Here is a 17248-nt window from a genome sequence, read left to right on the forward strand (position 1 = left end):
GATGATCAAAAGGGACAAAATAATGTTGAGGCGTAATGTGATTCAATTAATATATTTTTTTTAAGTACAAAGTGAGACATATTAGAGAAAGGAAAAATGATTGGAAGCAACCAAAACCAGGACTCAGAAGACAGCATCATTTTTCTTCCGGTTTCTTTTCTGTCTGAACAGAGCTTTGAGTTTCAATCTTCCCCAATACTATATCTCATCCTTTACCACTATCTTTCTCCCTTAAAGCTATTGAGGGAAGAGGCAGGGGGATGATAAGGAATGGAAGATAGCTGAGAGAAATGATTACTAGGATTCTAAAATCTTACATAGTTAAAAAGAAGTTACTATAGGGGTACCCTCTATATTCTAAAGTATGTGAACTTAGCTATACCTCAGAAAATTTATCCCATGTTCTCAAAAATCTTTGTGTCATTTTTACTTTAGTTATAATTTCAGATAATTTCATCCTTTTGTTCATATGGTGTTTTCCATTTTTTCTTAAACCTATGCCACATAAATAAAATAACTGCAATTTTATCTCTATCTATCCATCTATCAATCATCTATAGTTAGTTGAAAATGTATGTGGAATCCTTTTGCAGTTCATAAGCATGATGATTGGGTTTTCACACTCCTGTGTGAAATGTACCTTCCTCAAACCTTGTTATAACATCAGCACATTACCTAACACGGAAAAAAATGTATACAGAAGAAACTTATACCATAAACAATAAGTAGCTTAGAAATACATTTTTCTCAGGTCCAGCTAAGACATAATGTGTCATTCTGGCTAGCAAAACACTATGATTTCAAGTATTTTTAATTTTTCATTTATTGTTCCCAAAATATAAATGGATATGGTGCAAATATAAATCAAAAGCAGAAGATTAGATTCCTGGGCTTATGATAAAGTCCTTAATCCTGCTTCCAAAATTCCCATTACAATTATCTACAAACTATTAAAATGTGAAAGGAAAATGCTCGTGCCAGAAAAGATAGCTAAAAAAAAGTATCACCCATATACTAGAAAACTGGTGGAATTTCTGCTAGATACAATGTCAAAGACACCATTTTGAATCAAATCAAATAAAAAAAGATAAATCACTACAACACTAATTAGCAACATTTTACATGATCCCACTTCCTCAACTTTCTTTCAAGTACATGGTATTTTTAGTCAGTATTAAAAGTAAAACCCTAAGTAGACTCCTTCAAATGCTACTCATTAATTCAGAAAGGAAAACTACATAGCCTTCATTAAACATCATTTGGATCTCTATCACCATCAAGAAACAAGAACATTTTAAAAACAGTCATTACCAAAATTAATTTCTTCCCACAATGTTCCTGGGTGACTGAATCATCAAAATTAATTTCTTCCCACAATGTTCCTGGGTGACTGAATCATCAACTGGTACCCTACTAGGAGTCTCCCTTTCATCTGAGGTCACCCAATCATAAAAATTTCTTTGTGAAAATTTTGATTGGAGAGCCATACTTATTATCAACAAAAGCCAACTCAAGTATTTTATTAATTTCAAGTCAATATTGGCAAATATATGGAGTTTATTAAACTGTATGAATTTGATGATGCACCAACATAAAACAAATTTTTTCTCCTTACAGCACTCTTCTCTATTTGATACGGTTTGGTTCTGTGTCCCTACCAAATCTCATGTTGAATTGTATTCCCAGTGTTGGTTGTGGAGCCTGGTAGGAAGTGATTGTATCATGAGGGTGGTGTTCATGAATGGATTAGCACCATCCCCTCAGTGCTGTTCTCATGATAGTGAATTAGTGAGTTATTGTGACATCTGGTTGTTTAAAAGTGTTTAGTGTGCACCTCCCACCTCTCTCTCTCGCTCCTGCTGTAGCCATGTAAAACGTGTTTGCTTCTCCTTCGCCTTCTGCCATGATTGTTAAGTTTTCTGAGGCCTTCCCAGAAAGAGAAGCCACTATACTTCCTATACAGCCTGCAGAACTGTGGGCCACTTGAAACTCTTTTCTCTGTAATTACCCAGTCTCAGGTATTTCTTTATAGCAGTGCAAGGATGGACTAATAACACTATTCAAAAGTTATTACTAGAGTAAATGCAGAGATTAAACAATCACCAAACATCCAGTTGTTGAAAAATATGACAGTCTGTCCTTGAAGCATCCTGTTTTCCATGAGTTATTCACGTGGGACCCCATTTTGCTTGGCATGTAATGGTAGGAAGTCCCCTTCCTCTCCTATTTTCCTCCTACCAAGAACTCCTAATTTTAACCTTTTATTTTTATCCTCGGGCCTTTATGTTTATAGACAAAAATCTGTGTTGTGTTGGGTTATGGTTGGGGATAGCACAGCTTGTTCAACCAATTCTTAGGTCCCGAGAAAGGAGTTTAGCTCCAAATGTCTTTTTATTACTTATGTAACATATGTGGATTCTTTTCCTTGGCTTCAGCCTCTAATTCCCACTTCTGTTGCAACAAGAATCTCACATTCAACATGTTCTTAGACATGGAGCCTTTTGTAATTCAAAGATACGACAATGCTGTGAAAGCATTCTGCAGCCAACAGTGTTGGAAGCAACAATCTGATAAAAATTCTTAGAGAAGTCATCAAGCAAGAGAATAATCCAAGTTAGGGAAGAACTATTTAGACACGAAAAATTGGCTTTTTAAATTATTAATAGTGATGATGCATCTAAAATAGATGCTTTTTTACTCCCTCTATCCATAAGTGGAATTTATTTTCTCTTCTCTTGAATCTAGACAGGCTATGTGATAGCCTGAACAACCCAATATGGTGGAAATGATGCTGTGTCTGTTTCTGAGTCCAGATTCTTAGAGATTGGCACCTTCCATTTCCTGACTCCTATGACACTTGCCATGTATATGCTACTGCCCTGACACTACCATTCTGAATAGACCATGTAGAAAAATTGCTTGGAGCAGTCCAGAGACTTCACAAAAAGAAAACATTTCTTAGCCGTCCAGCTATCCCAGGCCCCAGGCCACTGAAGCACCCCATAGAGAGCCATGATTAAAAAGACAAGCTACCCCCACCTGGACCTGTCCAAACTGCAGATTCATGAACCAATGTGATGATAGTTGATATTTTAATCCACTCGGTTTTGGGGTTATTTGATACAGAAGCAGAACATATAGTATAAGCAGAACATACAGTACAGAAAATAAAGTAACATATAAAAAACAAACCAATAAACTCCCTGAAAGAAATGTTTTAAGAAAGTGATAAAAATTATGAGGACATTATAGCTTTGAGGTAAAGATATAGAAAACTTGACATAAAAGTAGAAACTTGAGAAAGAGAAAATATACCTTGCTCTTGTTTCTACATTATATGGCCATAAATTTTATTTCTCTAGAATATTTTTCAGTTTAAAAGTCATAAATCTGTTTCAAAGGAAGGCAGCCCATCCCTTTAAATATAGAAGAATAGTAGAAAAACACAGAAACATGAGAAACATTGTTATATCTCATATACCTGTGTTACATCAAATTACAAAGAGTATAGAAAATTTGAACAATAAATTAAAGTTGGGTGAAGTCACATTTGCTTTTGAACTCCCCAAATATGATATGATACCCTCTTCTTTCCAAGTGTTCATTAATATTTTTTTAAAAACTGATATTTCACAAGGCTAAAAATAAAACATTGCTAAGTATAAAACAGGGAAACTAAAACGTTTCATTCTCTAACCATGTTATTAAAAATATATGTTAAAGTTTAAACAATGCTTATAGAACACTTGGAAATAACCCCTTTTCTCCAACACCTCCAACACATGGTATAGACACCCTCTAAAACACTTTTCCACATCTGAAGATTTATTGATGCAAAAAAGGAAAGTAAAATTAGAGCGGCAAGAAAAAATGTATGTGAAAACTTTGAGACAAAAGGCACAGTTTTACTCATAAATAAATAGCCTAAACAACTTACTTTAACAATAAAGCATTAAACTTTTTAGATAAAAATTAAAGTAGTTTTATTTATTTTAAAAATGTATTTTCCATTTTTATTTCATTTTGAAATAATTAAAGAATAATGATATATGAAAATAAATAAACTAACAGTTTAAGTGGTTTGAAAGTAAAATATTAAATGAACAGACAATAATAGAAAAGGGAAAAAATTAAAAATAATGTTGAAGTAAATATATGCAGAAAAAAGCAAAAATATAATTTATAAATAATTTGTGGATCTGACTTTAGAAAGTTAAAAACTACAAGTGCTGCCAAGCTGTTTTAAAAATGAGAGAAAAATAGAAAATGGTATATTTCCCCATTCTCAAAAATAATAAACTGGAAAGTTTATATGACAATATAAATGTATATTGTCTTTATGGGAGAATAATATAGATTTACATACTTGAAAATATCAATTAGAATACATTTCCGAAAAAGTATAATTTACGAGATTTCACAATAGAAATATTTTTTAGCTCAATAATGTGAAGAAAACTGAGTGGGTCAATAATGTATTATCTTAAAAATGGCAGGATTCTGCTTGAGACCTTTTCAAATTATAATTAATTTCAATGCTTTATAGATAATTTAAAAAAATAAAACCATAGAAAGCTTCATAAGTCATTTTGTAAACCTGAATTTTGACAATATACAAAAAGTTTTACAAGAAAATTTGCAATACATTTTAAGCATATGATATAGTGTAAAAATCCTAAAGACAGAATGCCAAAATATTTTAAAATATATTGATCATTTTAATAATAAAATGAAATGCCTGTTTTGATATTAATTTTAAAGAGTAGAACACACATCAATATATATTTTATTTTGCAAAAAAAAAAAGGAAAGACTGGAGTAAGTTTGCTCAAGATCAGTACTAATCATCTCATAGATAATGTTAGAATTTCTTCTCCACACTTCTTTTAACTTCTAATTTTATAATAAACAAAATATTTACATAGTTGAGTAATTTCTTTTTAAATAAAATGTTAGTATTAAATTCTATTATTTAACTATATTGCAAGGATTGTATCATGTTCCAAAAGAAATGCCTTATTTTGTAACATGTACAGTTTTTAAATGTACACTTTTAAATGTCCACGTTTTAATTTGAGAACTAAGAAAGTTTGACAGGTATCAATAATATGTTAGCCTCATACCAGACACTATATTTCTTTTTAGAAAATGTCCAGTTTAATGCAATAATATGTGAGAAACACTATTACTTTACACTTTATAGTATAGAAATCTATGAACATATTAAGTGTAGATAACATCAACCCAATAAAAAAGAGTGACCTGTAGGTCATAAAAGCTTGCATTTTTAACAACTACCCTCATTGTAGTAAATGAAAGCAAAGTTTAAATTATTTTGGTTGTAAAAATAAACACTGCAAAAATCTATAGATTTTAAAAGCTATCTTATTGTCTAAAAGTATGTAAATGCATATTCTAACTCATTCTACTTTTATTTTATTAATTCTATTCCCAAGGGACTGCATACAATACAAAAACTGATTAAAAATATCTAAATTTTCAGTTCCTATAGGATGAAAATTTTTCAGTGAAAAAAATACAAGGTGCAGCAACATACTAATCAACCATAGTTGAGGTCAAATGTGTTCGAAATATGTTGGTTTCATTCTTTTAACCATTTTTCCAGAGATGAAATTGTGTATTTACTATGTTACAATATTAAGGATTCAGATATGTTTTGGATTAGATCACACCAATAAAACCTAAGAAAAATTTGGTATTCATTCAAACATTCAGCAAACATTTACTAGCTACTATATATTGTATTGAAGATGGGTAGACTGTGAGTCAGAAACAGTCTGTAAAGGTTAGATCATTTTAATACAGAGAAACAGATTTATCAGTGAAAGAAAGCTTTTTGGTATTGTAATATCAACTCATACACAGGCACAGCATCTGGGGCTAGTTTTGGCAATAGTGTTCCAGAAAATTTTCATGGAAATTTAATGTTGATTTGACTTTGTAGTTGAGCAGAAAGGGCAACATTAATAAGTAATATATTTAATAGCATAGCTGCTTTAGGGACCAGCAAGATATTCAGAAATGATAGAGCATGGATGGTAGGGTGTCATGGGCAATAGCAGAAAGTATAATAATAAAGGCAGTCAAATAAACAGATAATGCAGGACTTTGTCTGCATTATTATGGATTTTGACCTATTCCCTTTATGTAATGAGGAGTCATTAAATAGTTTTAATCAGTAGAGGGCCATAATTAGATACATGTGTTTATCCTACATTGGTAAGGATTATGGTGGGGGGATTCAGAGGGAAGGTCAGAAATCAGGCATTTATTCTAGCAGAGAATTGTTTAAAGAAGGCAGTAGTAATATAATGAAGAATGAGAAAAGATATGAAAAAGAAAGGATTAATAGAAATTAGACAGCAATGATGATGGAGCCAGTAATCAAGACAAAAAATTTAAGAGAACCAAGATCAGCAGAGTCGTGGAATCAAGGAGGGAGGAGCAATAACAATCTGAATTCAGTTTGAACATATTTAAGGTATCTGTGGGACAACAAAAGGGAGACATGAGGGAGGTAAATATCCAAGTCTGAATCATAAGAGAATAAATTGAATCAGAAATGTTTTTATTTGGCTCTTTAGAATTTTGATGATTCATAAAATAGTGTGAGAAAAACACTACAAAAGTAATGAAAATAGTGGAAAATGTGCAGGACAGACCTTTAGGGGATGCCACCATTGCAACCTATGCAAAGGAAATTTCACCTATGAAGAACACTAAAAAAGGATGATGAGAGAAATGGGAAGAGTTAGAAGTCAGTGAACTTTGAAAGATAAAAGTGATTAACTTCTTCATATACTAAAAGGGAGATTCTCATGAAACAATCTCATGTTAATTTGATTGTGACTTAAATCTATGTAAAATTTTGCTTGAATTAGTCATAAGAGTACTTTAAAAATTTTGTAAAGTATGCAATTATCATGTACATCTCTAAATTCATTTTTCAGAGTTTATGAAAAAAGTATTTGATAATGAAAAGTGTAAATCTCTCACTTTACCTTTTAAGGACATTGATAATCACTTTATTCAGGAAACTCATAATGAATTATTCAATTTTACTTACTTTACTGAAATTGTACATGTCAGACTTGGCAATGTAAAAGCATTTGTTTACTGTTTTTCTGTCCCATTTTGATGAACTGCTTACTTTTTTCTTGTCAAATTTATCTCAAATTTCTAATTGTTCCATAACAAACATTTTAGAATGAAGACCAAAGTTTCCAAAGATAACATTTCACTTTCTTCTAGCTTCCATAATTTCTGTGAGGAATCAGATGAGATGAAGATAATATGTTTTTTCTAGCAGCTTTAATATTTTCTCTTTATTTTTAGTTTTTAAAAGTTTGATGGTGCTGTTCCTAAATCGTATTTTCGTCATGTTTATCTTGCTTGAGTTTTGCTGAGGTTTGTAAACGATGTGTTAAAGCATTTCAGTAATTTTAAAAATCTTTGGCTATTTATCTGTGTCTTAATCATTCTCTCTTATTCCCAATAGTATTTTGGATGGTTAAATTATACTCCATGGGTTTCTTATCTGATTATTATTATTTTTTCCTTATGCTTCAACATACATATTTTTTGTTAATATTACCTCTAGTTGACTAATCCTGTTTTCTCTTCTGTCTAATCTGCTGGTAAACACAACCAGTAGTCTTAATTTCAGATATCTACCTTTTAATTCAAGAATATCCATTCATTATTTTTATATATTACCATTCTCTGTTGCAATTAGTCTTTTTTAATCTATATTTTTATTTATCCTTTAATCTCCTCCTAGCTTTTTCAATAATGTTTTTGTAACTTAAAGTCATTTGGTGTTAGCTTCAACAACCGGATCATCTAATGGTATCCTTTTATCATCTGTTTTATGCCCTTGATTATCATTCCAATCCTGTTTGTTTTAAATGTCTCTAAATATTACATTTAATGATGAATATTTTGTATTAAAATTTTTAGTGGCTGAAGGTAATTTAGCTCTTACCAGACAGAATTTGTCCTTTCCTCTGCTAGGCAGAAAATGTATGGGCTGAACCCTTTAATTAAAACATGCAGTGAACTGGCTCAAACCTGGGCTCCAGTTTTGATACAACTCGGACTATTCCTGGTATGCTAAGTTCCTAGGACATGGACTCCACATCTTTCAGTGAACATCTAGAGTGATCTTACCTCCCTAGGCTAAAGAGACAGAGGAAAATACACTTTGCTTTCAGAAATGTTTGGCTTAGTCTTTTAACTTCCTAACCCTCAAATCTTCAGAATTTAGAATTCTTTTTTTTTTTTTGAGACGGAGTCTCGCTCTGTCGCCCAGGCTGGAGTGCAGTGGCGCGATCTCGGCTCATTGCAAGCTCCGCCTCCCGGGTTCACGCCATTCTCCTGCCTCAGCCTCCCGAGTAGCTGGGACTACAGGCGCCCACAACCGCGCCCGGCTAATTTTTTGTATTTTTAGTAGAGACGGGGTTTCACCGTGGTCTCGATCTCCTGACCTTGTGATCCGCCCGCCTCGGCCTCCCAAAGTGCTGGGATTACAGGCGTGAGCCACCGCGCCCGGCAGAATTTAGAATTCTTAAAAACATTGATGCATGTAAGGATCCTTGAGTCTTCGATTTTGTTACTCCAGACCTTATATATAATCATTAAAACCTCTATTGGTTTCTCAATAGTGGCCCTTTCTAGGTCTAACGCAGAAGCTTTGTCTTTGTCTAGCCTGCACCTAGAATTGGCTAATTCTCCCAGGAACATTTTCGCACCCTTAGTGCACTTTGAGAGCTTCTCTGTTCTCTGCTCTCAGGAAGTGAGCTCCTTTGGTCCTGTTTGCTTCCATGGCTCTCTGATAGCTTCACTATAAAATGACTGTAATATACCATTTTTTTTTTCTCATTTTTATTAGTGAGAGGATTTGCCTTCCATAGACTACTTCATCCTACTTACAAGAAAAATTAAAGCTCTTTCTTGTAAAATAAGCCAATATTTGGTTTCATTATAGCTTCAGTGTTGACCTTAGAATAACTCAATAATAGTGAGAAAGCAAAGAAGAAAGAACACTCAAATCTGAAAGTGTTTTTAATTCAATTGTACAACACATACAATTTTTCCTGTCTCCTTCAATTATAAAGTTCTTATGTCAACTGGTTTTGGCAAAATAATCCGTTTCAGGCAGCCCTATTTATGTCATTATTTGAGTCTAGCATAGATGTTAATACCATTTCTGCCTAATGACTTAAGGCTAATTGTCTTCTTCGGAGAATCTTGTGTTCAACAGAACTAATAACACTTCCATTTAGTGTACAAAGTATCTCTACTATAAAACTTCTGAACCTCTATGAGTCAATATTAAGCATGCATTTGTAGCTGTAGAGTTTCCAAGACTCAAATCTGTATAATTTGTCTCCTGATCTAAATCCTTTTTACACGGAGAGCAATCCATTTGACAATCAAATGTTGAGATCTATTTATCTTATTTTACCTTTCAGTTAAGGCAAAACAAGAGAATACAAGGCATGAGGTCTTTTCATCATTGTGTACATAAAAGATCATAGAGAAGTAAAGCAGTGTGTGGAATGGGTTTTGAAAAAATGAAACGTTACTAAAAAGCATGTTTTATCACAACAACATGTACAGTTTGAAGATTCAAAATTAACTCTAAGACCAACATAAACTTGGAGGATAATAAGAATAATCAAAGAAAAAATGATTTAACATTTCTTCCCAATGCAAGTATGAAACAAAGGTGAATTGCTGCCTAGCATAAGGTAGGCAGAAATAAATTATATGTTCAATTTCCCAAGAGAAAGATAAAATGGTATTTAAAGTATTTTAAAATGGGACATTGTACACTGACTTTGAAGATATTATTCCAAAGTTCTAATAATAGAGAATAATCCATTTCATTTGAACTTCAGTTAAATGTGTTTTTGATGTAATAATCCATTAACATAATATTCTAATATTTTAAATTATGACTTCAGGTCATGACTAATTAATCTGTGGGGTTTTATTAGACTCTGATAAACCCTAGAAATAGTTGGTAAAAAGAAAAAATATGTTTTAATGACTATTTTAAAACAGTTTAGTCTTTAAAAAGAAATCGGACTCTAAAAGTTCAAAATTAAAATTAAAGCATGATTTAATGTTTAACTTCTTGCATTTGCTTGGACTGAGAATTAATAGAGACATCTAAATAAGTGGGTACAAGGAGACTTATTTATATAGCATCATGGTTTTTATATTGACAATTTTCTTCCATTTAGAATTCACAAAAAGGCGATTTTTAAATTTTTCTGGATCATAGAACATTGACATCTCTTCCCAGAAATATCTTTGCATATTTTCTATACCTAATAAATGTTGGCAATACTGAGGTGCCCAAAATAAATAATATAAACAGAGATTCTAAGTGTTTTTAGAATTAGTTCATCCAATGCAACATACAAGTATATTTAAAGACAAAGTATATAATTGCAACTTTACAAAAAGAATGACTATAATAAATACACCTAAATATAGTATATTCTCCCAAGAGAATATAACCATAAACTAAAAATCCACTGTGCAAAAAGATGTAGAATGTCAGGATCATTCAGTTTATTCCACAACAGAAATGGAGCAGTAGGAAAATTACAAAATAGGACAATGTGACTTTCCAGAATAAACAAAGTTTTGTGGAATTTATTCATTATTATGAAAAAAGAGAATTCATGAAATTCCTCAGTTTGGCTGCAGCTTGAATTTTAATTCTAACCCTGTTTTCACTGGTTGGTATTAAATTAAGTCAAGATAATTTTTTTAAAGTATTATGAATTATGTACCCACTAATGTGTCAGCTCAGACACCAACGTAACTTTTCTATGGATCATGATCGAAGGATGGTTTTTGACATTTTTAAATGGTTGAAGAAAATCAAAAGAAGAATCATATTTTGTGACACAAAATTTCTATGACAATCAAATTTCAGAGCCCATCACTAAAGTTTTATTGAAATACAGAGTAAGATCAGATATTGGGAACAGTCTGAGAACTTATCCTAGTTAATGATTAAATGTTGCAGAGATAATATTTTGGCTATAATGAGTTAAATAAAATAGATTATGAAAATTAATTACACATTTTTTCTTTTAAAACATTTATTAAATAATTTAATATGACACATATGTCTCATATTATATTTCTATTAGACAAAACTGCCTTGAAGATTGGTCTCACTAATGATGTACCAGAGAGGTGTAAATAAGAGCTTCGTGTCTCTATTAATAGGATAAACTGATCAATACCACATAATAATTTTCAGATCCTGCAAGAGATTGGAGTTAACTTATACCAACAGTAACAGAGAACATGACAACATGATAAATGATGGTATCAGGAATATAGAGCCTATCCAATTCAAAGCCCCTACTGCCCCTAATTCTCCAATTTCTTTTTCCTTAAGAATTGATAACATTGCAAGATTCAATATTTTTGGAAAAGATGAATGTAGTGACTTTAGATAACTCACACCTAGCAATCAACCAAAACATCCATTATATCATTATTATGTTTAAAGCTACCAAATACTTTCTTCACAGAAAATTTTACTTCAAAATCAAAATTATTATAAAAGCAGAATAACTCTGATTAAAGTTGAGTATGTGTCCTGAATGTCTGTTTATGCAGGTTTCCTCACACTCATCCCAGCCTTAAGATAGCTTAAGAGAACCATGCAGATACATTCAGAAAGACAAGAATGTGAATACAGAGTTAAGCCTGAATGTGAATGTGTTGAAGTCTTTCCATTAATGTTTCATTGTCATTCAATCAATGGCTATTTTTTAACTCAATAAATAAAATTCAGCACTGAATGTTTTTGAGAATAGTTCTCAAACTATATACTAAGTATGTAAATGAAAATAAGAGGGCCAGGCACAGTGACTCATACCTGTCATCCCAGCACTTTGGGAGGTCAAAGTGGCCAAATTGCTTGAGCCCAGGAGTTTGAGACCAGACTGGGTACATAGTGAGACTTCATCTCTACAAAAAGCACAAAAACATTATTAAGTTGGTGCAAAAGTAACTGCAGTTTTTGCCATTACTTTTAATGGCTGGACATGGTGGTGCACACCTGTAGTCCCAGCTACTCTGGAGGCTGAGGGAGGAGGATGGTTTGAGCCCTTGAGTTCTAAGCTACAGAGAAGTGTGATCATGCCACTACAGTCCAGGTGACAGGGCAAGACTCTGTCTAAAAAATGTATATATTTGTATATTTTATGTCTCTTCTTGTCTATTAATACTACACCTCAGGCTAAAACCAACATTAGACAGAGATACTTGGTAGAAAAATGATTATATTGGCAGGAAGTTGAATCTAAGTTATCTGAGAAAATGTTTCAATTATGCAGAAGAGTGAGTCAATAGGCTAGTTGATAATCCTCTATGGAGCAACTGATAGATTTTGTTCAAGATTTTCTACTGTAGAACAGCTTCCTACCATAGCCAGATTATACAGCCTAAGTTTTTAGGGATTTAGTCAACTTCTCTTCTTGTGCATTAAAATTAAATCTCAAATTATCAGCTGATTTATGAAAAACTATCTTTAATACTGCAGCTTTCTAACTTGATACTGTTAGATAGGGCTTCAGACTAGGAGGAATTTTTTAAATAAATACTTTTATGTATATGCCAAATACTCTTTACAAATCTCAGGAGGAATTTTCTTTTAGAGATGTTATCTGGAAACCCAATAAACAGGCACGCATATTAGGAAAAGACTACAATTCTGACTTTGGACACAGCAACCAATTGCTCACACCCTGGTAGTTCCAATTTGTAATGGATGAAATGTCTGGTGAGATGATTAAGCAGTTTCTCATATATTTTTTCCTTATTCTTGGAGATGACATTATCAGAATACATATGAGCATTATAATTTAATAATAGGAAACTTGGGATATTATTTCATCCAACATCAATTAGGCACATGTTAGTAAGTGTACTAGAAACTAGAAATAAAGAAATTGTTAGGTCCTAGTCTATGTCATAGAAGAATGGTTCAATTGGGTAGAAAAGCCCATAGAATGCTTAGGTGATAGTTTAACCATGAATATGAGTATATTTTCTTTTACTTTCCATCCAAGTTTTATAAAAATAGAAAAATGCACCTCATTTTATCCTACAATGGAAGTTATACCTGCTGTCTTTTCTGTTTGTCATACCTATAGGAAGTTTGACTGGAGCTAAGGATGTGAGTATGTGGGCAAAATTATTGTAGTAGAAATGCAGATAATATAGTATTGGGAGGAATTTTAAGAGGTAATATGCTACAAAGTATACTAAATGTCTTTATAAATTTGTATTTGTATGGTTATGGCTACCTTTTGTTTTGATGATCCATGAGTAAATAGCTAAAAGATAAATCATATAACTTAAAAATCCCAAAACCAAATACTGGAAAATATCTTCTACACAATCTGTAGAATTCTCTCATTTTAAATACTTTGCTATATAGATCGATGGTGGAGGTAGCAAAATGAAAACAACAATATGTTTGGGAAAAATAAAGATGAGTGAGAGCATGCATCTTTTTAATGAATTTTTCAGGTCACTGATCAAGATTATTGATAAAGATTTTGAAAACCACTCATGACAGTCAACCTGCCATTAACACCTCGATCTGAAGACAAGTGAGCTTGTGCTTGGATAACTTCTTTATTTCATGTATAACAAGGCCTCCTTGGAATGTCAAATCCTGAATGCTCACAATTTTATGACAAGTATATAGATATTTCTGCCCAAGTTATTTCTTAGGTTCTTCATCTAAAACTGCTCTGGATTATCTTTGTTGAAATTGAATAGTTTTGTCACCCCATTCCATTTAATAGTTTTGAGCAAAAAAATGGGAAAAACAATTTGGGGAAAATAACTAACCTTTTCCTACAAACCACTTTCAGGCTGATGATATTCAATGTTAAGTTCTGCCAGAACCCAACAAACAATCTAACTGACTTTTTCATCTTCAGAAATTCTTCTGAAGGATTGTATGTGGCCTACTTCTGATCAACTTTCTATTATGTTGAAATTTTCTAAGTATCCTCTGTTTGGGAACCAGTACAAAAATGTTTGCTATAAAAAATTCTGAGAATATAAGAGATTAAAAATGTGTAAAGTCTTTGGTCTCACAAGCAAAATAAAATATATCTATATAAGCAGGGTTTTTATATTTAAAAATAAGTTTTAAAGTAGAAATTTTAAAGTTGTTTCTATTTATGAGACAATCACCTGAGATAATTTACAAATTAGAAAATATTTTTAAAAGTATCTGTGGTCATTGACTTAAACCAGGAAACTTGATGAAGTTGAAAAAAATATAAAATTTCATATCTGCTGGATAATGGGCACAGACTGTATAAGTCAATTAACTTTCTGAGATTTAGGCTCATTTCCTTATTGCTTTCAGGAGATAACACCAATGTCATGTGTTGCTTATTAGATTACAGGCAATTTAGAAATTTGAGATGTATTACTTGGAAAGTTAAACAAAACAATTATCCCCAGTTAGCTGACTTTTATTCTACTAGTACTAACTGTAAATGAGATGGAATTTTAATGTGGTATCTTTTTGACGACTGTTTAGATGCACATTTTCCTTAAGACCTTCCCTGGCTCCCCTTACACAGAAGTTAGTGCTACTTTATTAAATCCCACAAATCCTCTTTAAAATATTACTATGTGGTACTTCACTAAGGATGTAAACATGAGAAACTCCTTGTCCTCCACTCTCCCATAAGAAAGTACTTGTATTTTCTTTCAACACTCAAATTATTCTGTCTGTGACTCTCATTAGTTTCTAATGAAAGACTCTTGTTTTATTCATTTCTTTCTTTCCAGCACCCTGTTGAATGCCCAGCTCAGATAATTTGATGAATGGGATTTTTGAAATAAAGTATATTCCTTATTGTGAAAATTTAATATCTTTTGCCTATTAAAGAGGAACACTTTCTATTTTTCCCCTGAAGTGGTTTTCTAGCATGAGAGATTCAGTGTAATCATTACAGGAAATCAGTAATCAGTATAGGAAAGAGTACTGGAGAGGAAAAAATAGGGAATCTGGCAACTGCTTTCCTGTAAATTTAATATAATGTAAACCATGGCTGTCTCTTTACCCTGTATCTACATACTTTGGCACAGAATTTGGCTCATAATGGATGTTAACAGTGTTTTTCTTAGCCAGTTGAGAAAATGGGAGAATTATAGGTGGAGTTAGTGGCTCACCCAACACTTGATATGTGATTCAGCATCTATTGTTTAACCTTCACAGCTGTGTTCCATATTCTGGAAGGGATTTAATTTTTATAGCAAGGTGATGTGAAGATTACCAAGGAGAAATGTTTATAAAAATGTCTAGTAAATTGTGAATCATTAAATCATTATGTAAATATTAATATAATCTTAAAATATAAAACATTTGTGGTTTTTTTTGAATTGTCTTGCATAAAAAAAATGAAACAAATGCTCTCTATCTGGTATGTATTTCAACTATACAATAGAATATTTGAATTTCCTTTCGTTCCCTTTTTTCCATAATACTATTGGTTTTACTGAATTTCAGCTATTCAAATTATAGTTTTGCATTCTGATGTCTTAATAATTCAAAAGGTAGTTAACATTTTTGTTCAAAAGAACTTTCATTTTGGCTGGGCGCAGTGGCTCACGCCTGTAATCCCAGCACTTTGGGAGGCCAAGGAGGGTGGATCACGAGGTCAGGAGATGGAGACCGTCCTGGCTAACATGATGAAACCTCTTCTCTACTAAAAATACAAAAACAACAACAAGAAAAAAATTAGCCAGGTGTGGGGGCAGGCGCCTGTAATCCCAGCTACTCAGGAGGCTGAGGCAGGAGAATGGCGTGAACCTGGGAGGTGGAACTTGCAGTGAGCCGAGATCGCGTCACTGCGCTCCAACCTGGGTGACAGAGCGAGACTCCGTCTCAAAAAAAAAAAAAAAAGAACTTTCATTTCTCAGCCAGAGTAGGAGATGCAAACTCTAAAACATTTTTAGTGTAATTTTTAGTTAACTGTTTGAGTTATCTTAATAGAAGTCTCAATAACTAAAAGAAATGCAGTCCAAATAGAAAGAAGGAAGAAGAAAGGAAATCAAGTTTTCTTTGTTTGCAGACAACATGATCTTATATCTAGAAAACCCCACTGACTCAGCCCAAAAGCTTCTTAAGCTGATAAGCAACTTCAACAAAGTCTTGGGATACAAAATCAGTGGCAGAAATCACAAGCATTTCTATACACCAGCAACAGACAAGCAGAGAGCCAAATCATGAATGAACTCCTATTCACAGTTGTCACAAAGAGAATAAAATACTTGGGAATACAGGCAACAAGGGGAAGTGGGAAGTGAAGGACCTCTTCAAGGAGAACTACAAACCACTGCTCAAAGAAATCAGAGAGGAAACAAACAAATGGGAAAAAATTCCATGCTGATGGATAGGAAGTCAATATCATGAAAATGGACATACTGTTCAAAGCAATTTGTTGATTCAATGTTATTCCCATTAAACTACCATTAACATTCTTCACAGAATCATAAAAAAAAACTATTTTAAAATTCACATGAGACCAGGAGCAATGGCTCACACCTGTAACCCCAGCACTTTGAGAGGCCGAGGTGGGCAGATCACAAAGTCAGGGGTTTGAGACCAGTCTTGCCAATATGGTGAAACCCTATCTCTACTAAAAATACACAAATTAGCTGGGCGTGGTAGCATACCTCTAGTCTCAGCTACTCAGGAGGCTGAGGCAGAAGAATTACTTAAATGCAGGAGGTGGAGGTTGCAGTGAGCCAAGATTGTGCCACTGCACTCCAACTCCAGCTTGGGTGACAGAGTGAGAGTTCATCTCAAAAACAAAACAAAACAAACAAACAAACAAACAAAAATTATGAAACTAAAAGAGAGGTCATGTAGCCAGAACAATCCTAAGCAAAAAGAACAAAGCTGGGGGCATCAAGCTACCCAACTTCAAACTATACTAAAAGGCTACAGTAACTAAAACAGCATAGTACTGTTACAAAAACAGTCACACAGGCCAATGCAACAGAATAGAGAACTCAGAAATAAAACCCCACACCTACAAACATCTTATCTTAAAAAGGATCCTGACAAAAACAAGCAATGGAGAAAGGATTTTCTATGTAATAAATGATGCTGGGAGAACTGGCTAGCTATGTGCAGAAAATTGAAACTGGA

At 32.9% G+C, this 17248-nt stretch overlaps 1 non-coding gene across 1 annotated transcript; it reads left to right on the top strand.

The window, feature by feature from the left end:
• Positions 1–581: 581 nt before the first annotated feature.
• On the top strand, positions 582–681 carry LOC126961945 (small nucleolar RNA U13). Its single transcript, XR_007728524.1, has one exon. It is a non-coding gene; the product is annotated as a small nucleolar RNA U13 (small nucleolar RNA).
• Positions 682–17248: the final 16567 nt, after the last annotated feature.

Source organism: Macaca thibetana, chromosome 8 (assembly GCF_024542745.1).
Source record: "Macaca thibetana thibetana isolate TM-01 chromosome 8, ASM2454274v1, whole genome shotgun sequence".
Lineage (NCBI taxonomy): Eukaryota > Metazoa > Chordata > Mammalia > Primates > Cercopithecidae > Macaca > Macaca thibetana.